General features: G+C 41.5%; 1 protein-coding gene across 1 annotated transcript in view; it reads right to left on the bottom strand.

Moving 5' to 3' along the window:
• The window catches only part of LOC132159615 (SLAM family member 5-like), a 193,411-nt gene that overhangs the window by 43,822 nt on the left and 130,126 nt on the right, over positions 1-19,463 (bottom strand). The window lies entirely within an intron of this gene.

Here is a 19,463-nt window from a genome sequence, read left to right as displayed (position 1 = left end):
TTTTTTTTCTGTGGATATCAGTTAAATTCTTATAATATATTAGTATATACTATTATATAATACTTCATTTATGATATATGCTCTATTTAAACAGCAATATTGCTGTTTACTAGCCATTTTGCAAGTAATTGTATTTTTATAATTTACAAGTTTCCCAAGTTTAATATAGTCTTCCATAACTGCTTCTGCATACTGCTTTTCCTCATATCTGACAAATAAATCAGCAGATCTGTGCACAATTACACTGATAATCATATAGCTGTATGGATTTCTAATGCTGTTGGACATGCAAATTATGATTTTCTTATGCAGTTTGTAGATGAATAAGTAGTTTTCTTCTCTTATACCTGGATTTTGATTGACCACCGAGAAGCCATAACATTTGCACTTCTGTCTAGAGGGTTTTTTTGATACCTTGGGTTCTGGCCACCATTTCCGTTACAGCTAAGACTCAACATCCTTTACAATTTTCTCATCAATCTAAGGCTCTACAGGGACATATTTAAAGTGCTTTTGCAGGATTAAAGAATTTTTTTAAATCTAAATCATCAGTTGTGTTATGGATAACTAAGACATTTTGGAAGGTTTGTGTCCATAACAAACCTGATGAAAAAAATAAAAAAAGTTTGTGAGCTTCTGGTTACTGCTGTGAACTTTGAGTTGCTTTTGTAAAGTAAAATGTGTTTTATAAGCTACCCAACAAGAAGGATGTTGAACACAAATTTAATTTTGTATCTCGTACCCATACAAGGACATTAACAAACCGATTGGTATTAATTGCAAAACTTTTATAGCGTTCTCATGACATTTGTTTCCAGTGAAGTGTCTGTAGGGGGATTCAGAAACAGCCTCTGAAGGCAGAAACAGCCCTTTACACACTTGCTGCGGGCACATACAGACACACCAACACACTGTTACATGCGGCCAGTAATACATACACCCCTGCACCTGCTGATGCATTCAAACAACAGCACAAAACCACATGGACAGCCAATACACAACAATGACCACAGCAGGTATCATTCTGACTCCAAGACTGAGCTGCTAGTAAGGCAGAGAAAAGGTAAATCTCTTTTTCATGTTGCGTTAAAAAAGAGGCCTTGTGCACAACTGCCTCAATGCAAAAGCATTACTGAGACTGATACAGAGAAGGCTGTTAATGTGCCACAGGTCATTCAGTCAATGCATTGTGAGTATTTTACAGTACTGGTAAATCATACCTTGTAAATCCTAGTACATTTCTAAAATAAAATATATCTGCAAGTAGCAATGAAGGGTCCAAGCACAACAGAGGCAAAATGAGGAACTAGCATTGCTGGGAAAATCAGAAGAAACCGCAGCAATGACAAATGACTGAAAAAAGACAATCACCAGTATTATGATTTAATTGCTTATCACTTTTGATCAATAGGTAGCACTGTTATCAAATTATTATGGTGTAGTTTGTATGAAGAGACAATTGCACACATCAAATTTGGTGTCAATATGCCAAAGCGTTGCAGAGTTGCAGCCTCAGAATCAGTTTGGCACTATGCCAACACTTTAATTGATTATTTGAGATTGTCTTGGTCTATCGAAATTCATTTGATAAATCTTTGCCATCTGAAGATGATCTGAGCTGATTTGGTGAAATCAGACAAACAATATAAGAGGAGTTCAAATAAATTGGACTTTGAAAACAGTTCAAAATTGTGGACTGCGAGTTTGATCGAATATGGCATAAATTGTATTGGCATGATCCAAGGAATCTATCAAGACCAGTTTAATTAAAATAGGCAAAAGCTATTAGCATTAAAAATAATAATTATTATTTCCTGTATTTTTTTTTCAAAATTCAAAATGGCCGATACCCAAAATGTATATGGCTTATATGGGATCATTCGACTATTAATTGGGTATTGGCATGCTGAATTTGATCAGAAGAAACCAGTTTTTATGATTTTGGACAAACCATTCAGAAGTTATAGGCAAAAATAAAAAAAATCATATCTCCTGACCAGTAGGTGGTGCTGTGCCAAAATACTACATATAACCTCAGGTCATGGTTATAGTGACATCAAATTTTGGTCATAATACTCAAAAGTGTTGCAGAGATATAGCTTCATGTCCAATTTGGCTTGCTCTTCAATGAATTTGTTAGTGCGTTACATCCTTTTGCAAGTATGGTACCGAACCCCAACTGCTCTGTGGGTAAAGCAGCATTGGCTGCCCACTTCTCCGAGTGTGTGTTCACAGTGTGTGTGTGTGTGTGATCACTGCTGTGTGTGTGTGTGCACTGGGATGGGTTAAAAGCAGAGCACATTTTATGGTTCACCATACTTGGTCACATGTCACTTTCACTTTCACTTTCTTTTTTTCAATTAGCAGATGTACACTCAACAATGCATATACATAATAATAATATCCGTATATTTCCCCACATTTTCTCAATATTTCCATAGTTTGATTCTGGGCAAACAGGAAAGCTAGAAACAATTTGCAAAACCTTCTTAAAAATGTATTATTCAAGGATAAACCAACAAAATAATTAAGTAAGTATTAGACTACGTTTATAAATAGTGGCACCTGTTGGCCAAGGTTAGTAATGCTAATATTAACTATCTTTTTTCTTTCTTTCTTGTGTTGCTTCTTTAGAAAAGAAACGTTTTTGAAAAGAGAGAGGAAAAACATCTTAGAACATGGGCTCCTCAGATTTGTATTTTTTTTATATGTATTTTTTTCACGGTTGAGGGCTTCTGTACAGTTTGAATGTTCTTGTTTCCTTTCATTTCTTTTCAAGATCTCAGGTTTATTATCCACAGTCACTATAAGAAATTAAGCCCTGGGGGTGCAGCCACTGAAGCCCCTCCCACAACGATTCACCAAAAACAAGTAAAAAAATAACATACAGTATAAAATATAGAATAGTTCTTACTAAAAAGACATGGAATTAGTGCCCATGACCTTTACATTGGAGAAGTGGTTTTGGAGGGCTGGAGGGTGAAAATTACATTTTTTTTTTAACTTTCATTTTAGAGCTGATGGAAGAGAACAAGTAGGTTGAAGAACTGAGTGAAGAAGAGAAGAAATACCATGATATCAAACCTGAAGAGAAATCTTGAGGCCCTTTCAGACTGGAAATATTTTACTGACAAGTAGATCCAAGAAATCTTTCACCTGCCCTCAGTGTGAAAAGAGTTTCTCACACAAACAAAGTCACATAAGAGTTCATTCCGGTGAGAAACCACACATGTGAACAGTGTGGGAAGCGTTTTAGAGAAAAAGGAACCCTAAAGATACACCTTTGAGAGAAGTTACATGCATGATCATTGTGGGAAGACCAGAAAGGAGACTCTAGGAATCACATTTAAAGGCAACAAGTCTTTGGTCATTAATAGTATTTATTTAAAAACGAATAAAAATGGCAAACTGTTGTATAAATCTTTCTTGTTCATAGGCATGAGATGCCAGAATGTTGCTACAATTACAATTATTATCAGCTATCCCAATATTGTTGGTGACAGAACTATGATTTAGCAGATTTATTACTGCAATTAAATCTAGTTAGTAATACAACATACATGAATAAACAAAGTGTATCAAATAAATAGACTTTGCCAGAATGGTAACAGGGTTGCAAATTTAAGTTAAGCAAAAGCTGATTTATTATTTCTTGTTATAATGTTTTGCCCAGAGGTTTTGCAGCTGCAGGTAGTTTAATAATACTAGACCAAAATACCAAAATCAAAACACTCAAGATCACTCTTTTAAAAGTTATTTTTAGTGTCGATTGCGGAAGAAGGATTGTTGTTTCTAATAATAATATTAATAATAATAATAATAATAATAAAAACAGATTAGGAATTCAGACTCAATCTGAATTATTAAATGTAATTTAAACAATCATGTGCATGTTGTGTTCACATTTAAACCACATTTCGTGACATCCAATTTACTAATAGTAAACAGAACGCACAGGTAGTAAATGAAAACAGTGTCTGTAATCATATTTCTCAAAAGATATCAGAACAATCCAAGTTAAAATCCTCATAATGCAGTAAATTAAGTCTGCTTTAAATGGAAAAGAGCATAAAAGTAAGATTTAAAAAAAAAGATATAGAAAGAAATTAATTACAATGTTTTAGATATTCTGATGCTAGGAGGAAAAGTCAAAACTAATGTGCTCTTCCACTGTTTTTTTTTTTTTTTTGGTCAATGGTGTACTCGCATGTTGCCATCTGTCGGACTGTTGAGTAAATATAATTTAGTTATTGTTTCTTGTCTATCCCTCACTTCTTTATTACTCCGTCGCTAAGGGCATCCAGTTTCAAAACCAGGAGAAGTTGGGGTTTTGGGGATAAAATAAATATTTATTATTTTAATTCATGCCCTCATCAGTTGTCAAAAAATTTAAATAAACAATGAGAAAGCCTCATTTTAAATGTGTGACTAGTACTCTCTCTCTAGGAAAAATAAAATAAAAGTAGGGTTAATTTGGGTTGTCATTAACCCAGAGGTTGTGTAAATATAAGACAAAACACATGGGCTAAGCTGACCCAGCAGTTGCTTATTTAACCAGCACAATGGGTTGATTTCACCCATTCATTTTTACGGTAAAAACCTAATGTGTTTCAACCTCATACATGAATTAGTACTCATAAATTAACTTTATCATACAAAATGGTAAAATACATGACACAACCACTAGGTATGTTTCTGTATTTTCGATGAGTAATATAAAGACATGTAATATTGCCTGCATTTAGATGCATTAACAAACAATTTATATAAAGTAAAAGTAAAGTAATATAAGTAAAAATCAAACTGGTTATGAGTCAAAGCGGATCATGAACTGAAAAACATGCAATCTTCACTTCCTGCTTCACTTCCCTGAAGGAATATGCAACAACAGTGTACAGTGTGGGAAATATTTATTTGATCCCCTGCTGATTTTCTATGTTTGCCAACTTACACCTTACAGAATTCTTTCTGGTTGGTAGGGGAACAAATACTTATTTAAATCACTGAAATGCAATCAATTTCTAACCGTTATATGATGTGTTTTTTAAACCTACCATAAAAATGACAGACCCTTCATTTCTTTGTAAGTGGGCAAACTTACAAAATTGGCAGGGGATCAAATAAATATTTCCCCCACTTTATGTATACATATGTTCTCTATCTTCTCTAGCTCCACAGAAATACAGATCAAAAGTTGTAACCAAATATAAGAATTAGATCTATGTTATTTAATTTACAGCCTTAGGGGAAACAAAGCTTTTAAGTTTTTGTTGCTTTGGACCAGCACATGACCAGCTAAGGACCAGCTTAAACCATCAGCCATGCTTCAAAACATCCCTGACCAGCATATGCTTGTTTTTTTCAATAGGGCAAGCACAAAAAAAGGTGAGATCACCATTAAATAGCTGTAAGAACAGAGAGAGCAGCAGAAAATAATGATCAATAATTTATCATTTATTGGCCCAAAAGTCTGGAATAATTCAACTCCACTTTGGTCTTCTTAAATCTGGGACGAGTGGAAATAAAATTAAACAATATGTTTTTGAAGGAGGAAAAATAAACCTTCGTTGGACGTGGCATGCACCTGAGTAACTGAAGTCTTATGTTTTAACATACAGTGCTGCACAGCAAACACCAAATTATATTCATACTCGCTGAAGAAATGTTGGAGTCTGTGTACAATTAGCCTTTCGCCGAGCCCCGCCCCCCTTAGTTACTGTTGCTACTTCCGACAAACAAATGGTCAAACACGACCAGCGCGACAGATTGCCATGACGGGAAGAGGTATACCCGTGCGTGTCAGTGACCTTTTTTGGAGTAATACCTCCGCGATATCCTCCAGATCGAGGCAAAAGGGGTTACAGTATGACGTGGAGGGAAAAAAAGCGAAATCGGAGAAACACCCTGGCCTGTACCTCAAATGCAACCAGCACAGCCTTGTGTACCAGTCATGCTCTTGCACTGCCGGGAAAGTTCTCTTTCATATATTATGGTCTACTATTGTCTATTGCGAGTAGCTATTTTTATTATTATCTTGGTGAGTAAAGGTTTTAGAAATGAAAGCTAAATACTAATTGAGTCTTAAATGCATAATGTAGACATATAGGCTAGCCTATATAGGCTAATGGTGGCATTATTCTTTTATTAAATTTCAGCTGCTATGGCGAAGCAAATAAGGCAGAGTCTTTATCTTAATTAATTTCGTTATTGCCAAATACCCATCTTAATTTAGACTTTATCTTAATTAAAATTTTTAAGAAAGACTCGTTTTTATTGGTGCGTTGGCCTATTTATAGGCTAAATGAGTCTATATCTACGTAGGGCTATTTAGAGTTCTGAGATGTTACGATGTCACAGAGGACTTACTTTATTTCTTTGTTCAAACTTCCAAGTGGCCTATTACGTTAGTCATGTATAAATTATGTTAAAACATGTATAAATGACTCATTCTTGACAAAAGGCAAAAGAGCTGTGTGCGTGCGTACATTTGAATAATGTTGGGCTGTAAACGGGTTCGGGCTTTTAAAAAGCTGTCAATCTTTACCATCTTGCTTGGAGTCAAAGTTTGTCGGAACTGCCTCACATAGTAACGGTTACTATGATTTGTGATTGGACAATGGCCGTTTTGGGGGAGTGGCCGGCTAAAGGCTAATTAATTGAGTCGGAACCAGAAGAGGAAGTTAGGACATAGGTTAAAAACACACATGCCCACACACATATGTTTGGTTTCCATGTTTGATGGTGCTCTCAGACATAATGGTTTTTATATAAACCCTATGCTTACCCTATCCCAAAAATGACTGTTTGTACTATCCTTGTGGGAACATTTGCTTCAAGAATATAAACCCAACATAACTAAACAATCTATGCAGAAAATATCAAGCCATTCTAAAGATTTGATATAAAAACACACAAAACATGCAAAACATATACATTATATATTCAGTTATGTATTAAACCACAGAATTAAGTGATAATACTGAAAGCAGAAAACAACAATAGTCATACAGTAGGAGTATGTAAAGATTGTTATATGGCACAAAATTGAGTATTAATACAATTTTATAGTAATTAAATCCCAAAAATACAGAATCAAATATAGCTCAACCCACATGAAAAGAACCTATATGTGGATATATGCGCATATATGAAACCTATATGCTGTTATGGAAGCAGACGGACAACCAGGTAAGTAATGATGATAATGTTTATTTACACAGCAGAGTATCAGGATGAATCATCATGCAGGAATGGGTGAGTATCAGAGTTCAGATATGGAGAATGATTGAGTGTGATCCGTGAATGAGTAATAGTTCTTTCCTTTGCAGGAACGACGGGAGGAGATTTCCAGAATGGATACAACCTTCGTTGGAAGAGGATGACAGACTGACGGCACACACCCACGCACCACTGACAGGACTGATTTGGCTTACGGCTCGAACCCCACTGGAGAGGAGATCTTGACGGACTGGATTCGGCACCGAATACTGGTAAGTAAACACAGTTAAGTATAGTTAGTAAGACTCGCAGAGAGAAGCACTAAGAGTCCGCTTCGTATGAACGAGCCCGGACCATGAGAGGTGCGTGGTGTGCACTTATGAAGCCGGGTGGCTGATAGGGTGCAGGAGTGTATTGTTTAGAACTCAGGTGACTGTGATCGCTGGGTGATTGTGGTGGAGGAACCTGGCCAATCCGTGACATTACCCCCCTCCTCAGGGCCTGCTCCTGAGGGCCGAGATTTCCGGCGCCGTGGTGGTCCCCCTTGTCCACGAAGTGCAGGGTACTGAGGATGGCTGGAACGGAACTCTTCCATGAGCATGGGATCTAGGATGTCGACTCTTGGGATCCATGATCTTTCCTCTGGGCCATATCCTTCCCAATCGACGAGATATTCCAATTGACCACCACGACGTCGGGACTGCAGGATTTCTCGAACGGAATAGATGGACCCTTCCTCCAGCATCAAGGGGGGAGGGGGTTCCTCTTCGTGGCCAGGTTCTGTGGAGGGAATAAGAGGTTCGTGAAAGGGTTTGAGCAAGGAAACGTGAAATGTGGGGTGAATTCTGTATTGCGGTGGTAGTTAGAGTTTGAAGGTGACGGGATTGACCTGTTCCAGGATGGTAGAGGGGCCAACAAACCTGGGACTAAGTTTTTTGGAGGGTAGTCGTAGACGTATATCACGAGTGGAGAGCCAAACTTTATCTCCCGGAACATAGACTGGGCCCAAAATCCTCCTCCGGTCAGCGACTGTCTTGGATCTGCGAATTGCCCTCTGCAGATGGTGGTGAGCTTTGTCCCAGACTCTCTCGCTCTCCCGAAACCAGTAATCCACTGCGGGGACTTCAGATGGTTCACCATCCCAGGGAAATAGGGGGGGTTGGAATCCAAGAATACACTGGAATGGTGTAAGGACTGTCGTGGGTTGCCGCAGTGAATTTTGGGCATACTTCACCCAGCCCAGAAACTGGTTCCAGGAGTTCTGGTGACCATTACAGAAGGTCCTGAGGAATCGCCCCACTTCCTGGATCTTCCTCTCCGTCTAGCCGTTGGTCTGAGGGTGGTAGCCAGAGAAGAGGCTGACTGTCACACCTAGGAGTTTGAAAAACGACTTCCATACCCGGGATATGAATTGGGGTCCCCTGTCCGATACAATGTCTTCTGGGATCCTGTAATAGCGAAAGACATGATTGAAGAGAAGTTCGGCGGTCTCCAATAGCCTGCAGAACTTAGAGAATCGATCTACTATGACGAAGATGCAGGTGTTTCAGTCATGTAAATCAGTCATGAAGTCAACTCCTAGGTGTGACCAGGGGCGGTTAGGAATTGGCAAGGGATGGAGCATTCCTGCAGGTAGATGCTTGGGACTTTTGGACATTGCACACTCCTTACAACCTTGTACATACCTCCTCACATCCCTTGCCATGTCCGGCCACCAGAAGCGCTCGGATAGCAGCGAGAGAGTGTTGTTGGCCCCGGGATGCCCAGTGCCCAGAGAGGTGTGAATGGTGTGAATGAGATCTACCCGTTGTGTTCTAGGAATGAACTGACGATTAGGTGGGCAACCCGGCGGAGGTCGGGGATCAGGAGTGGCGACGGCTGGAGGAGCAGACCATTCAATGGGACTGACCATGAAATCTTCGGGTATAATGTTGGTGGTTGTCTCGGGTGTTTCTGGAGAATCATGTAATCTGGATAAGGCATTGGCACAAACATTCTTAGGGCCAGGACGGTAAGTAATGGAGAAGTGGAACCTTGAGAAAAATAATGACCACCTGGCCTGATGGGGACAGAGTCGTTTGGCATCACGGAGGTACTGGAGGTTTTTATGGTCAATGATCACTTGAAATGGATGGATGGCACCTTCCAGCCAATGTCGCCACTCCTCCAGGGTGAGCTTGATGGCCAGGAGTTCTCGGTTACCGATGTCGTAATTCCTCTCCACCGGGCTGAGCTTCCGTGAGAAGTAGGCACATGGATGGAGTAAATTGGGTGTCCCATGAAGTTGAGAAAGGATGGCTCCAACTCCGGAAGTCGAGGCATCCACCTCCACGACGAAAGGGAGCTCTGGATCTGGATGCGTCAGGAGTGGAGCTTGTGTGAAGGCAGATTTGAGGGAATGGAAGGCTGCGGCAGCTTCAGGAGCCCAGAGAAGGCTTTTCGGTTTACCTTTGAGCAAATTGGAGAGTTGAGTGGTGATGATGCAGTAACCTCGTATGAAACGTCTGTAAAAGTTGGCGAATCCATGAAATCTCTGAAGTTCTTTGATCGTGGTTGGTTCTGGCCAGGTAGTTACTGCAGCAACCTTCCTCTCATCCATGCGGACCCCCTGTCGGTCAATGAGGTAACCCAAGAACTGGACTGATGGGAGATGAAATGAACACTTCTCCGCCTTCAGGAAGAGGTGATGTGCCCTGAGTGTGTGGAGGACCTCCGTAACATGTTGGCGATGTTCGACCTCATTCCGAGAGTAGATGAGGATGTCATCTATATAAACGACCACGAAGCAATGCAGAAACTCCCGGAGGACTTCGTGTATGAAGTGTTGGAAAACGGAAGGGGCGTTGACCAAACCATAGGGCATAACAAGATATTAATAGTGGCCAGTAGGGGTCACAAAAGTGGTCTTCCATTCATCCCCCTCACGTATTCTCACAAAGTTATAAGCGCTGCGGAGGTCTAACTTCGTGAAGCTGGTAGCAGACCTCAGTTGTTCGAGGGCCACGGGGACGAGAGGAAGGGGATATTTGAATTTTTGATGGTGCCTTGGTTTAGGGTCCGGTAATCAATGCATGGCCGTAGCCCTCCATTCTTTTTGGCAACAAAAAAGAAGGTGGATGCTGTGGGAAATGTAGAATGCCGAATATACCCTTGATTGAGAGCTTCCTGTATTTACTCCTCCACGGCCTTGGTCTCTGGAAGTGATAACGGGTAGATCTTTCCTTTGGGTAAAGGGGCATTAGGAATCAGGTCAATGGCGCAGTCCCATGGCCGATGAGGTGGTAGCTGGGAAGCTCTCTTGGGGCAGAAGATGTCTTGGAAAGACGAGTAGATGTCAGGAATCTTCTTGGACTGTTTCTCGAGTGGACATTCAACTGACGTGACATAGACTGGAGCAGGTTTCGGAATAGGACGTGGAAGAACCGGAAAACATTTTGGTAAACATTCTTTGCCCCACTTTATCACTTTCCCGGAGCCCCAAGAGATGATGGGATCGTGCTTCACCAGCCACGGACGCCCAAGTATGATATCCTCATTGGCTCCCTCCAGAACCAGCAGCTGAATATCTTCCTTGTGTAGGGCTCCGATTTGAAGTGAAATGGTTTCACATTTCTGGTGAATACGTGGACGTGCAGTGATGAATTTGGTTATGGGTTGAATGAGGAGAGAAAGAGAGACAGAGAAAGAATAAGCATGTGTATTAATAATATCACCATGTATCATTACTCATGTCATCATTAGAATTATAATAATAATAAACAGGGATCTCCTACATAGGCAAAAATTAGAAATATATATATATATATTTTTTTTTTTATTTGTCAAGCAATAGGTATTACCTATTACCTACTTATATTTAACAATATTATTACAACATTTTCCTGTTATGTCTGTAAAGCTGCTTTGAAACAATCTGTGAAAAAGAAAAAGAAAAAAGAAAAAAGCGCTTGTTCAGCTCACATTTATTTACATGTCCCCTCTGGTTTAATCATTTCTGACGCATCTATTGTAGTTACTGTAACTACACTATATTTGCTCTCACAGACACATTCACAACGGACCCGTATATCTTCTCCTCTTCTCTTTGTGCAGTCTGAATCAAAACATCGTCATGCGCTGGCGAACGTAAAGTTAGCCTACTGTTACCGGAAGATTACGGAATCAATTCGAAGTTGAATGGTTAACGTTAGTGTCATGAACACACCGCTGTCAATTTTGAGAAAAAACACCTTCAAACAATGCATTTAAGGGGCCTGCTAAAAAGGAAGCTATATTAGCGTTAGAATAACATAACAGTTGTTGTTTTTTCAAGGCACTCTGTACATAACTTCTAGTCATTGACTACACGCGCCCCACTGCCACAGTTACGCGGTCATTATTTGGGAAACACTGCAGATATATTTAGAATAAGTTAAACGCTAACGTTATGTTTTGACCTCTTATTGACGTTCGCGCTCTTCCACTAATAAACATGGTATTATCTCTGTGGCTAATCTAAAATAGCAAAGAATTAGCGGCTGTAAGTGATGTTACAGAATATTAAGAAGTGATAATAATAGGACCGTTAGCTAGAACTACCACCCCGTTTTTATATAAAGTGTATGAACTAAATCATTTCACATGACGAACGACAGACTCACCGTCAGAACTGTACATCTCCGTGGCTTGGCCAGAGAGGCTTGGCTGATTGCTTTCTTCTTCTTTGTGGATTTCTGGCGCTGTTGCAACTGGGGAGTTGGAGAGCTCCCTCTGGTGGGCAAACCATGCAACACTCATAACATGAGTGAAGCATGACACTCTGTTTCTCATGTTTCATCGGCCGTTATAAACGCCGATGCCGATTTAAATGCAATAAGCTCATATCGGCCGATAATATCGGTCAGGCTCTAATACAGATCCATACAGTAACAGAGTACAATTTTGAGGGATCTGTACTCATGACTTTACTCAAGTACATTTGAGAGGCAAATACTGTACTCTTTACTCCGCTACATTTCTATCCATAACCGTAAGTACCCGTTACTTCTTCTGCCCCATCCTCACGGAGACGGACCCCCGATCTTTTTTTCCCTTGTCTCAAGAAATATCCGCATCCACACAAAACCGATGTAGTATACATGCCAGACCAGCATGTGGCGCTGTAATTCTGCCACAGAGATACACTTAAAACGGAGAAGAAGACATGGATTTGCTGATAAACCTTGCACGTGGTACACAAACGAACATGGAACAATACATTTATTAATCCGTGTTAATGTTAGCATTCAGTGTTTGTTCATGTTTTTGTTGCTGTTACGTAATGTAGTGGTGTTTGTCTAGGGGCGAGACGTGGGCTAATGACGCCATATTTTCAGAAAATGTACGGATTCGCCGTCCAGACGAAATGCAAAGGCGGAGTTTTCAAATATATCTACTCTGGGACCCGGTTTCAAAACGCCAGATCCGTGTGGACAAAAATGCCTATCCACTAAAAAATTTGTGCGCCGAAAAAATAAAAATCTCGGACACCCTATCAAACATCATTGGATAGTGCAGGAAGGAAGAGGAGGAGGAGGATGAGGCGCGTCATGACAGACCTTCAAAGAATAATAAAGATAAATATTTTTGTTCTTGTACTATTTGATTGTTCTTGTAAATACATAATGTACATTTCTATATTTTGGACTTTTATTTATTTTGCCTAGCATGTTTTTGTCTTATTTTTGTTCTTGTACTATATTTTTTGTTTTGTACTATTTGATTGATCTCAAGTAAATAAATAATGTACATTTCTACATTTTGGGCTTTTATTTATGTTGCCTAGCAGCTATGGATTTTAATTTTACTATTATAGGTGAACATATAGGTACATATATGTGTATATATGTGTACATATATGTGTGAATATATGTGTGCATATATGTACATATATATGTTCATATATATATGTACATATATATGTGTGCATATATGTACATATAATATAGGAAAACGGCCAATTTTATATATGTTACATATATTAAAAACCTATATTGAAACATATATGTTTATATAGTTTTTTTCCATGTCAGAAAAATGTAAAATAAGAGTGAAAAGTTTCCAGCTTAAGAGCTCATTAAGCAGGAACAAGTCCTGTCTGACAAATAATAAAACTAACAGCAGGTTCGAATAAAACAGTGGACTTTCAACTAAAACATTCATGCTTTGGTGGGAAAATAACAACTGCTTACCCATAAATATACTTTCATATCAAGTCAGAGGAGGCTTGTTACACTACAAAAAAAAATACTGTACATAATTTTTTTATATTCAGTATAAATCAATAATATTCATGTGTTCACTAGCATTGGATTTCAGTGCAAGCTTGAGAAAACCTTGATAACAAAATAGAGACACAGTCAAGTTCTTGCTTTTGCTTCCATAATGATTTAAGGCTTTTATATGACACAGTTTTTATTTTTCTCTGCTGATTGTTAATCACCAGTGGAGCTGCAGAAAGTCAACTGGCAGTTATGCTGCTGGTCATTAATGCTGCGATATATTTCACTGCATGCAAATGTACAGGTGCTTCTCAGTAAATTAGAATGTTGAGGAAAAGTTCATTTCAGTAATTCAAATCAAATTGTGAAACTCATGTATTAAAAAATTCAATGCACACAGACTGAAGTAGTTTAAGTCTTTGGTACCATATTAGCAGGGTCCTGTCAACACTGCACTGGCTCCCAATCAAACATCGTATAGATTTTAAAATATTGCGTATTACTTACAAATTCCTGAATGGTTTAGCACCTCAGTATTTGAATGAGCTCCTGTTACATTATAATCCTCCATGTCCGCTACGTTCTCAAAACTCAGGCAATCAACTGCGGGCGGCAGATCCTTTTCCTATTTGGCACCTAAACTCTGGAATAACCTACCTAACATTGTTCGGGAGGCAGACACACTCTTGCAGTTTAAATATAGATAAAGACCCATCTCTTTAACCTGGCTTACACATAACACACTAATATGCTTCTAATATCCAAATCCGTTAAAGGATTTTTAGGCTGCATTAATTAGGTAAACCGGAACCGGGAACACTTCCCATAACACCTGATGTACTTGCTACATCATTAGAAGAATGGCATCTACACTAATATTAGTCTGTTTCTCTCTTATTCCAAGGTCATCGTAGCCACCAGATCCAGTCTGTATCCAGATCAGAGTGTCACTGCTGTCACCCGGATCCAGTATGTATCCAGACCAGATGGTGGATGGTGGATGTTTAGTTAGTGTGTAATGTTGTTGTTAGAGTATAAATAATATCTGTAAAATTCTAAAGCTCAAAGTTCAATGCCAAGCAAGATATTTTATTTAACAGAATTCGCCTACATCGAACGACACGTTTGGACTACATCCCTCTAGTTCCTGCAGTAATGATTGTCACTAAAACAGTTTTTTGACTAACCTCCGCCCACATGAATTCACAAACAGGGGGGCGTGGTCTTGTTGCGCTCCGACGGAGAAGAGGAAGAGCTGCATTTGTGTTTGTCGACATGTCGTCGAAACGCTGTTATTTTCATCTCTGAGTCCAATCATCTTTGTTGGGGCTTCACAGGGACGCTGTACTTGGAGATTAATGGTTACAATTTATGTTTAACTCGGTTCCCGAAAATTATAATCCATATGTAAAACTATGTGCAGCACATTTTGCTGAGGACAGCTTGCTGAGGACAACGTCCTCAATCTCAATCAGTTTAATGCCGGATTCGCAAAAAGATTATTCTTGTAAGATGGAGCAGTTCCCTCTTTGTCTGGAGAAGGCGTTGTTTATGGACCGCAACCGTTAAGTGTATTTTGTTATTTAAGTTGGTGCGTTTAACAGTTTCTGTAACTTACTACACAAAGGGCAACTCTCTTTAGCTTTGTTAACTAGATGTTAGGGCTGTACAATAAATCGAATGCGATTTTCATGCTCATCTCGTCAGTAAAAACACTCCTGTGATTATAAGTACATCTCCAGCACATGCTCCTGCCCACTTGCTTCTCAAATCTAGTCCAATCGCATTACCAAGAGGTCAGCCTGTTCTAAGCTGGTGTCGAATCACAACACAGGAACCGCTGGCCCAATCAGAACTCGTTACGTATTTTTGAAGGAGGGACTTCATAGAACAAGGAAGTCATCAGCCCGTTTTTGTGACAGTGAAAACAGCGGTTTACCGATAGGTGAAATGTGTGAAAAATGCTGTTTTTTTACATGCGAAACATGAACATGTTATATTGCACACTGTAAACACAATCAAAGCTTCAAGAAAGCGCGAAAAAAGGGACCTTTAATTGTCATTTTGCATTATTGACACACTGTTTTCCTAATGAATGTTTTTCAGTTGCTTTGACGCAATGTATTTTGTTTAAAGTGCTATATAAATAAAGCTGACTTGACTTGACTTGACAATCCTCATAAGGTTGTGGTTCTCTTGGTTGTTTGCGCATCTTTTTTGTTCCACACTTTTTTGTTCCACTCAACTTTCTTTTAACATGCTTGGATACAGCACTCTGTAAACAGCCAGCTTATTGGCAATACATTTTTGTGTCTTACACTCCTTTTGTCAGAGACCATTTTGAAGGCTCAGGAAACCTTTGCAGGTGTTTTAAGTTGATTAGCTGATTGGCATGTCATCATATTCAGATTTGTTGATGATTTGGTGGGTTTTTGTTAAATGTGAGCCAAAATCATCACAATTAAAAAATCGTACTTCAGTCTGTTGAATTATTGAAATAAATGAACTTTTCCTCAACATTCTAATTTATTGAGAAGCACCTATATCTTTGTCTGATAGAGGGATATTTTCAAATATAAGTTGAAAATCATTCAAAGATCAAATTAATTCAGTTGAGTTCTTTTGTCTTCCTCTCTTGTATTAGACAAACAGTAGACATATAAATGCCGCAGTGAGTCTAATCCTGGAGTATACTGCTTCCTCTGTCCCATTAGCTCTCTGAAAGACAACACAAAATTACTTTGAGAAACTAGGCTCACTAAACAAAAGATTTCGAAAAGTTAGTTAATAATTTCATACAAATTGTCTGTCATTGTGGTGTTTATGGACTGTTTAGGGACCCCCAGGCCCATTCTTTTCCATTAAGGTCTGATCAAAATTACTAATTGTTAGTGTTTAATTACAGACCGTAAAGTCTAAATGCACCTAACATCGTGCACAGAATTGTGGCAGGGGGGGCGTGGTTTAGCGAAGTCTGCAGCGGGAGAGAGAATCAGGAGACGAGCGGTAAGTGAGTGGTTTGGGCAGAAATTATCATCACCTGTTTCTTGTTCCAGTAATTGGCGTAGAGAGAGTATAAAACGGCAGGAGAGACGGAAGCAAGTGAGAGAGAGACAGACTGCTGACGCGAACCGGAAACGGAAACCGGAAGGAGTAAATCGAAAGTGCTGTGACAACGTGTCAGAATAGAAGTCACCATTTGGTGTTTGCAAAGTTTAAGTTATTGTTCTGTTAAATAAATATGTCAGCAGTCCAGCCGACCCCTTTGTCCTCTTCCTTGCCCACACGAACTTACTACACTGGTGCGGAAACCTGGGAAGGAAGAAGGACCGCCGCCGCCGCCATGCAAAGCCCGTCCTCCACACCGCTTGCGGACGTCATCGCTTCCCTCGCAGTCCTGCACCGCGAACAACACCAGGCACTGCTGGACCTGAGGACCGATCAGGAGAGATGATTCCAGACCATCGTTCAGGCCCAGCAGGAGGACCGCGAGAGGTTCCGGAGCTGGATTGATCGGGAGGTTCGCGCCGAGGCTGCCGGGCCGCCCGCCGCCCCCTTCCACCTGCCACTTCACAAGATGGGGGCCCAGGACGATCCAGAGCCCTTCCTGGAACTTTTCGAGAAGTCGGCGGAGGCCTGCGGTTGGCCCCGCGAGCAGTGGCCGGTGCGCCTCATTCCCCTGCTCTCCGGCGAGGCCCAGGTGGCTGCGCAACAACTTCCGGTGGCGAACCTCCTGGTCTTCAACGACCTGAAGAGGGCCATCATCCAGCGGGTCGGCCGGTCGCCAGAGCAACATCGCCAGCGCTTCCGGTCCCTGGACTTGGGAGAGGCCAGTCAGCCCTTCGCGATGGCCCAACAGCTCCGGGACTCCTGCCGCAAGTGGCTACAAGCCGAGGGAAGCGACGTGGAGCATGTCGTCGACCTGGTGGTGCTGGAGCAGTTCATCGCTCGGCTTCCCAAAAAAACGGCCGAGTGGGTCCAGTGCCACCGCTCCACGTCGCTGGACTCAGCCATCCATCTGGCGGATGACCACATGGTGGCGTGCCCAGGGGTTGGCACATCCCCAGCTACTAACTCTCTCTCTCCTTCTCTCTCTCCCCCTCTCTCTCTCGCCCTGTCCCTCTCCACCCGGCCCTCCTCGTGTCCCGTCCCGGGGGCGGGTTTGACCAAGGGCACTTTGTGAGTCCCAGGACCCCGCCCAGGGGACAGTGCTTCCGTTTCTCCGCCCTCTCCGTGCCAATTCTCCAATCCACTCCCTGCCACTGGGGCGGCGGGTAGGTCGATGGGGTGGGGACGTTGATCCGGGTCCCGGACGTTCCACAGGTCACCCCCGGTCAGGCTGGCGAGTACCAAATACCTGTGAGTATCAAGGGGGGCCTTGGTGGATTCAGGATGCAACCAAACCTCAATCCATCAAAGCCTGATTCAACCGGGGGCATTGGATACAAGCCATGTGGTAAAGGTGCGGTGCGTACACGGAGATGTGGTGGAGTATCCGGTCGTCCCAAATATGATTCAATTCCGGGGACAAAAGCATAGTGTGGTGGTGGCGGTTAGTCCCCAACTCCGGCATCCGATAATTTTGGGAACGAATTGGCCCGCGTTTACGCTTTTATTGGGGTCATTATATGCGGATGCCTCTTGGGGAAATAAGGCGCGGAAGGAGACCGCGCGGGTACAGGAGGGGGAAACTGAACCAGGACCGCTGGGTTCTGCTTCAGGGGAACCAAACGAAATCGGGAGACTGATTCTCTCGGAGCGTGATGACTTTCCTCTGGAGCAGTCTCAGGATGAGACCCTAAAACATGCATTTCAGCAGGTCCGCGCCATCGATGGCCAGTCTCTCCAACCTGCCCTCCCGCTCTCCTATCCGTATTTTGCCATTTTAAAAGACCGGTTGTATCGAGTGACCCAAGACGCTCGGACAAAAGTGAATACAACCCAGTTGTTAATTCCAAAGGGCCGCAGGGAAATGCTTTTCCATGCGGCTCATTCTAATCCTATGGTGGGCCATTTGGGACAGGCCGCAACACTAAATCGCCTCATGATCCGTTTCTTTTGGCTGGGCATTCATGACAACGTGCGCAGGTGGTGCGCGTCTTGTCCAGAATAACAGTTGGTGAACCCACCGGCCGCCCCAAAAGCGCCTTTGCGCCCTTTTCCCTTAATGCAGGTCCCCTTCGAAAGAATTGAAATGGACCTCATCGGGCCATTAGAGCGATCGGCACAAGGACATCGTTTTGCATTAGTCATAGTTGATTATGCAACACGATATCCTGAAGCGGTGGCCCTCCACAACATTTCCGCTAAAAGTGTTGCGGATGCTCTGTTTCATCTTATCTCCCGGGTGGGGGTTCCAAAAGAAATCCTCACCGATCAGGGCACGGCGTTTATGTCACGTACGCTACGCGAACTGTATGGATTGTTGGGCATTAAATCGATTCGAACTAGCGTCTATCACCCACAAACCGACGGCCTGGTCGAACGATTTAATCGCACTCTTAAATCCATGATCCGTAAGTTCGTTCACAAAGACGCCAAAAATTGGGATAGGTGGCTAGAGCCCTTGTTATTCGCTGTGCGAGAGGTCCCACAAGCCTCCACGGGGTTTTCCCCCTTTGAGCTTCTCTATGGGCGCCAGCTCGACGTACTGAGAGAAACTTTGGAGGAGGAGCCATCTCAGGGCAAAAACGGAAATCAATATGTGCTGGACTTGAGAACAAAACTCCACACATTGGGGCAGATATCAATGGAGAATAGAAGTCACCATTTGGTGTTTGCAAAGTTTAAGTTATTGTTCTGTTAAATAAATACGTCAGCAGTCCAGCCGACCCCTTTGTCCTCTTCCTTGCCCACACAAACTTACTACAAGAATATTTTGGACAGGTTTAAGTGATCATTATTTTATATTTTCCATGTAAGACAACTTAAATTTTATTCTGTTCCTCACACAAAGCTATCACATGACTTCAGAAGACTCTGAATATCACACAGTCATCTGGACTA

Source organism: Carassius carassius, chromosome 16 (assembly GCF_963082965.1).
Source record: "Carassius carassius chromosome 16, fCarCar2.1, whole genome shotgun sequence".
NCBI classification, from domain to species: Eukaryota; Metazoa; Chordata; class Actinopteri; order Cypriniformes; family Cyprinidae; genus Carassius; species Carassius carassius.
The sequence above is the reverse complement of the archived record's forward strand: the minus strand, read 5'-3'. Positions and strand labels throughout refer to the sequence as shown.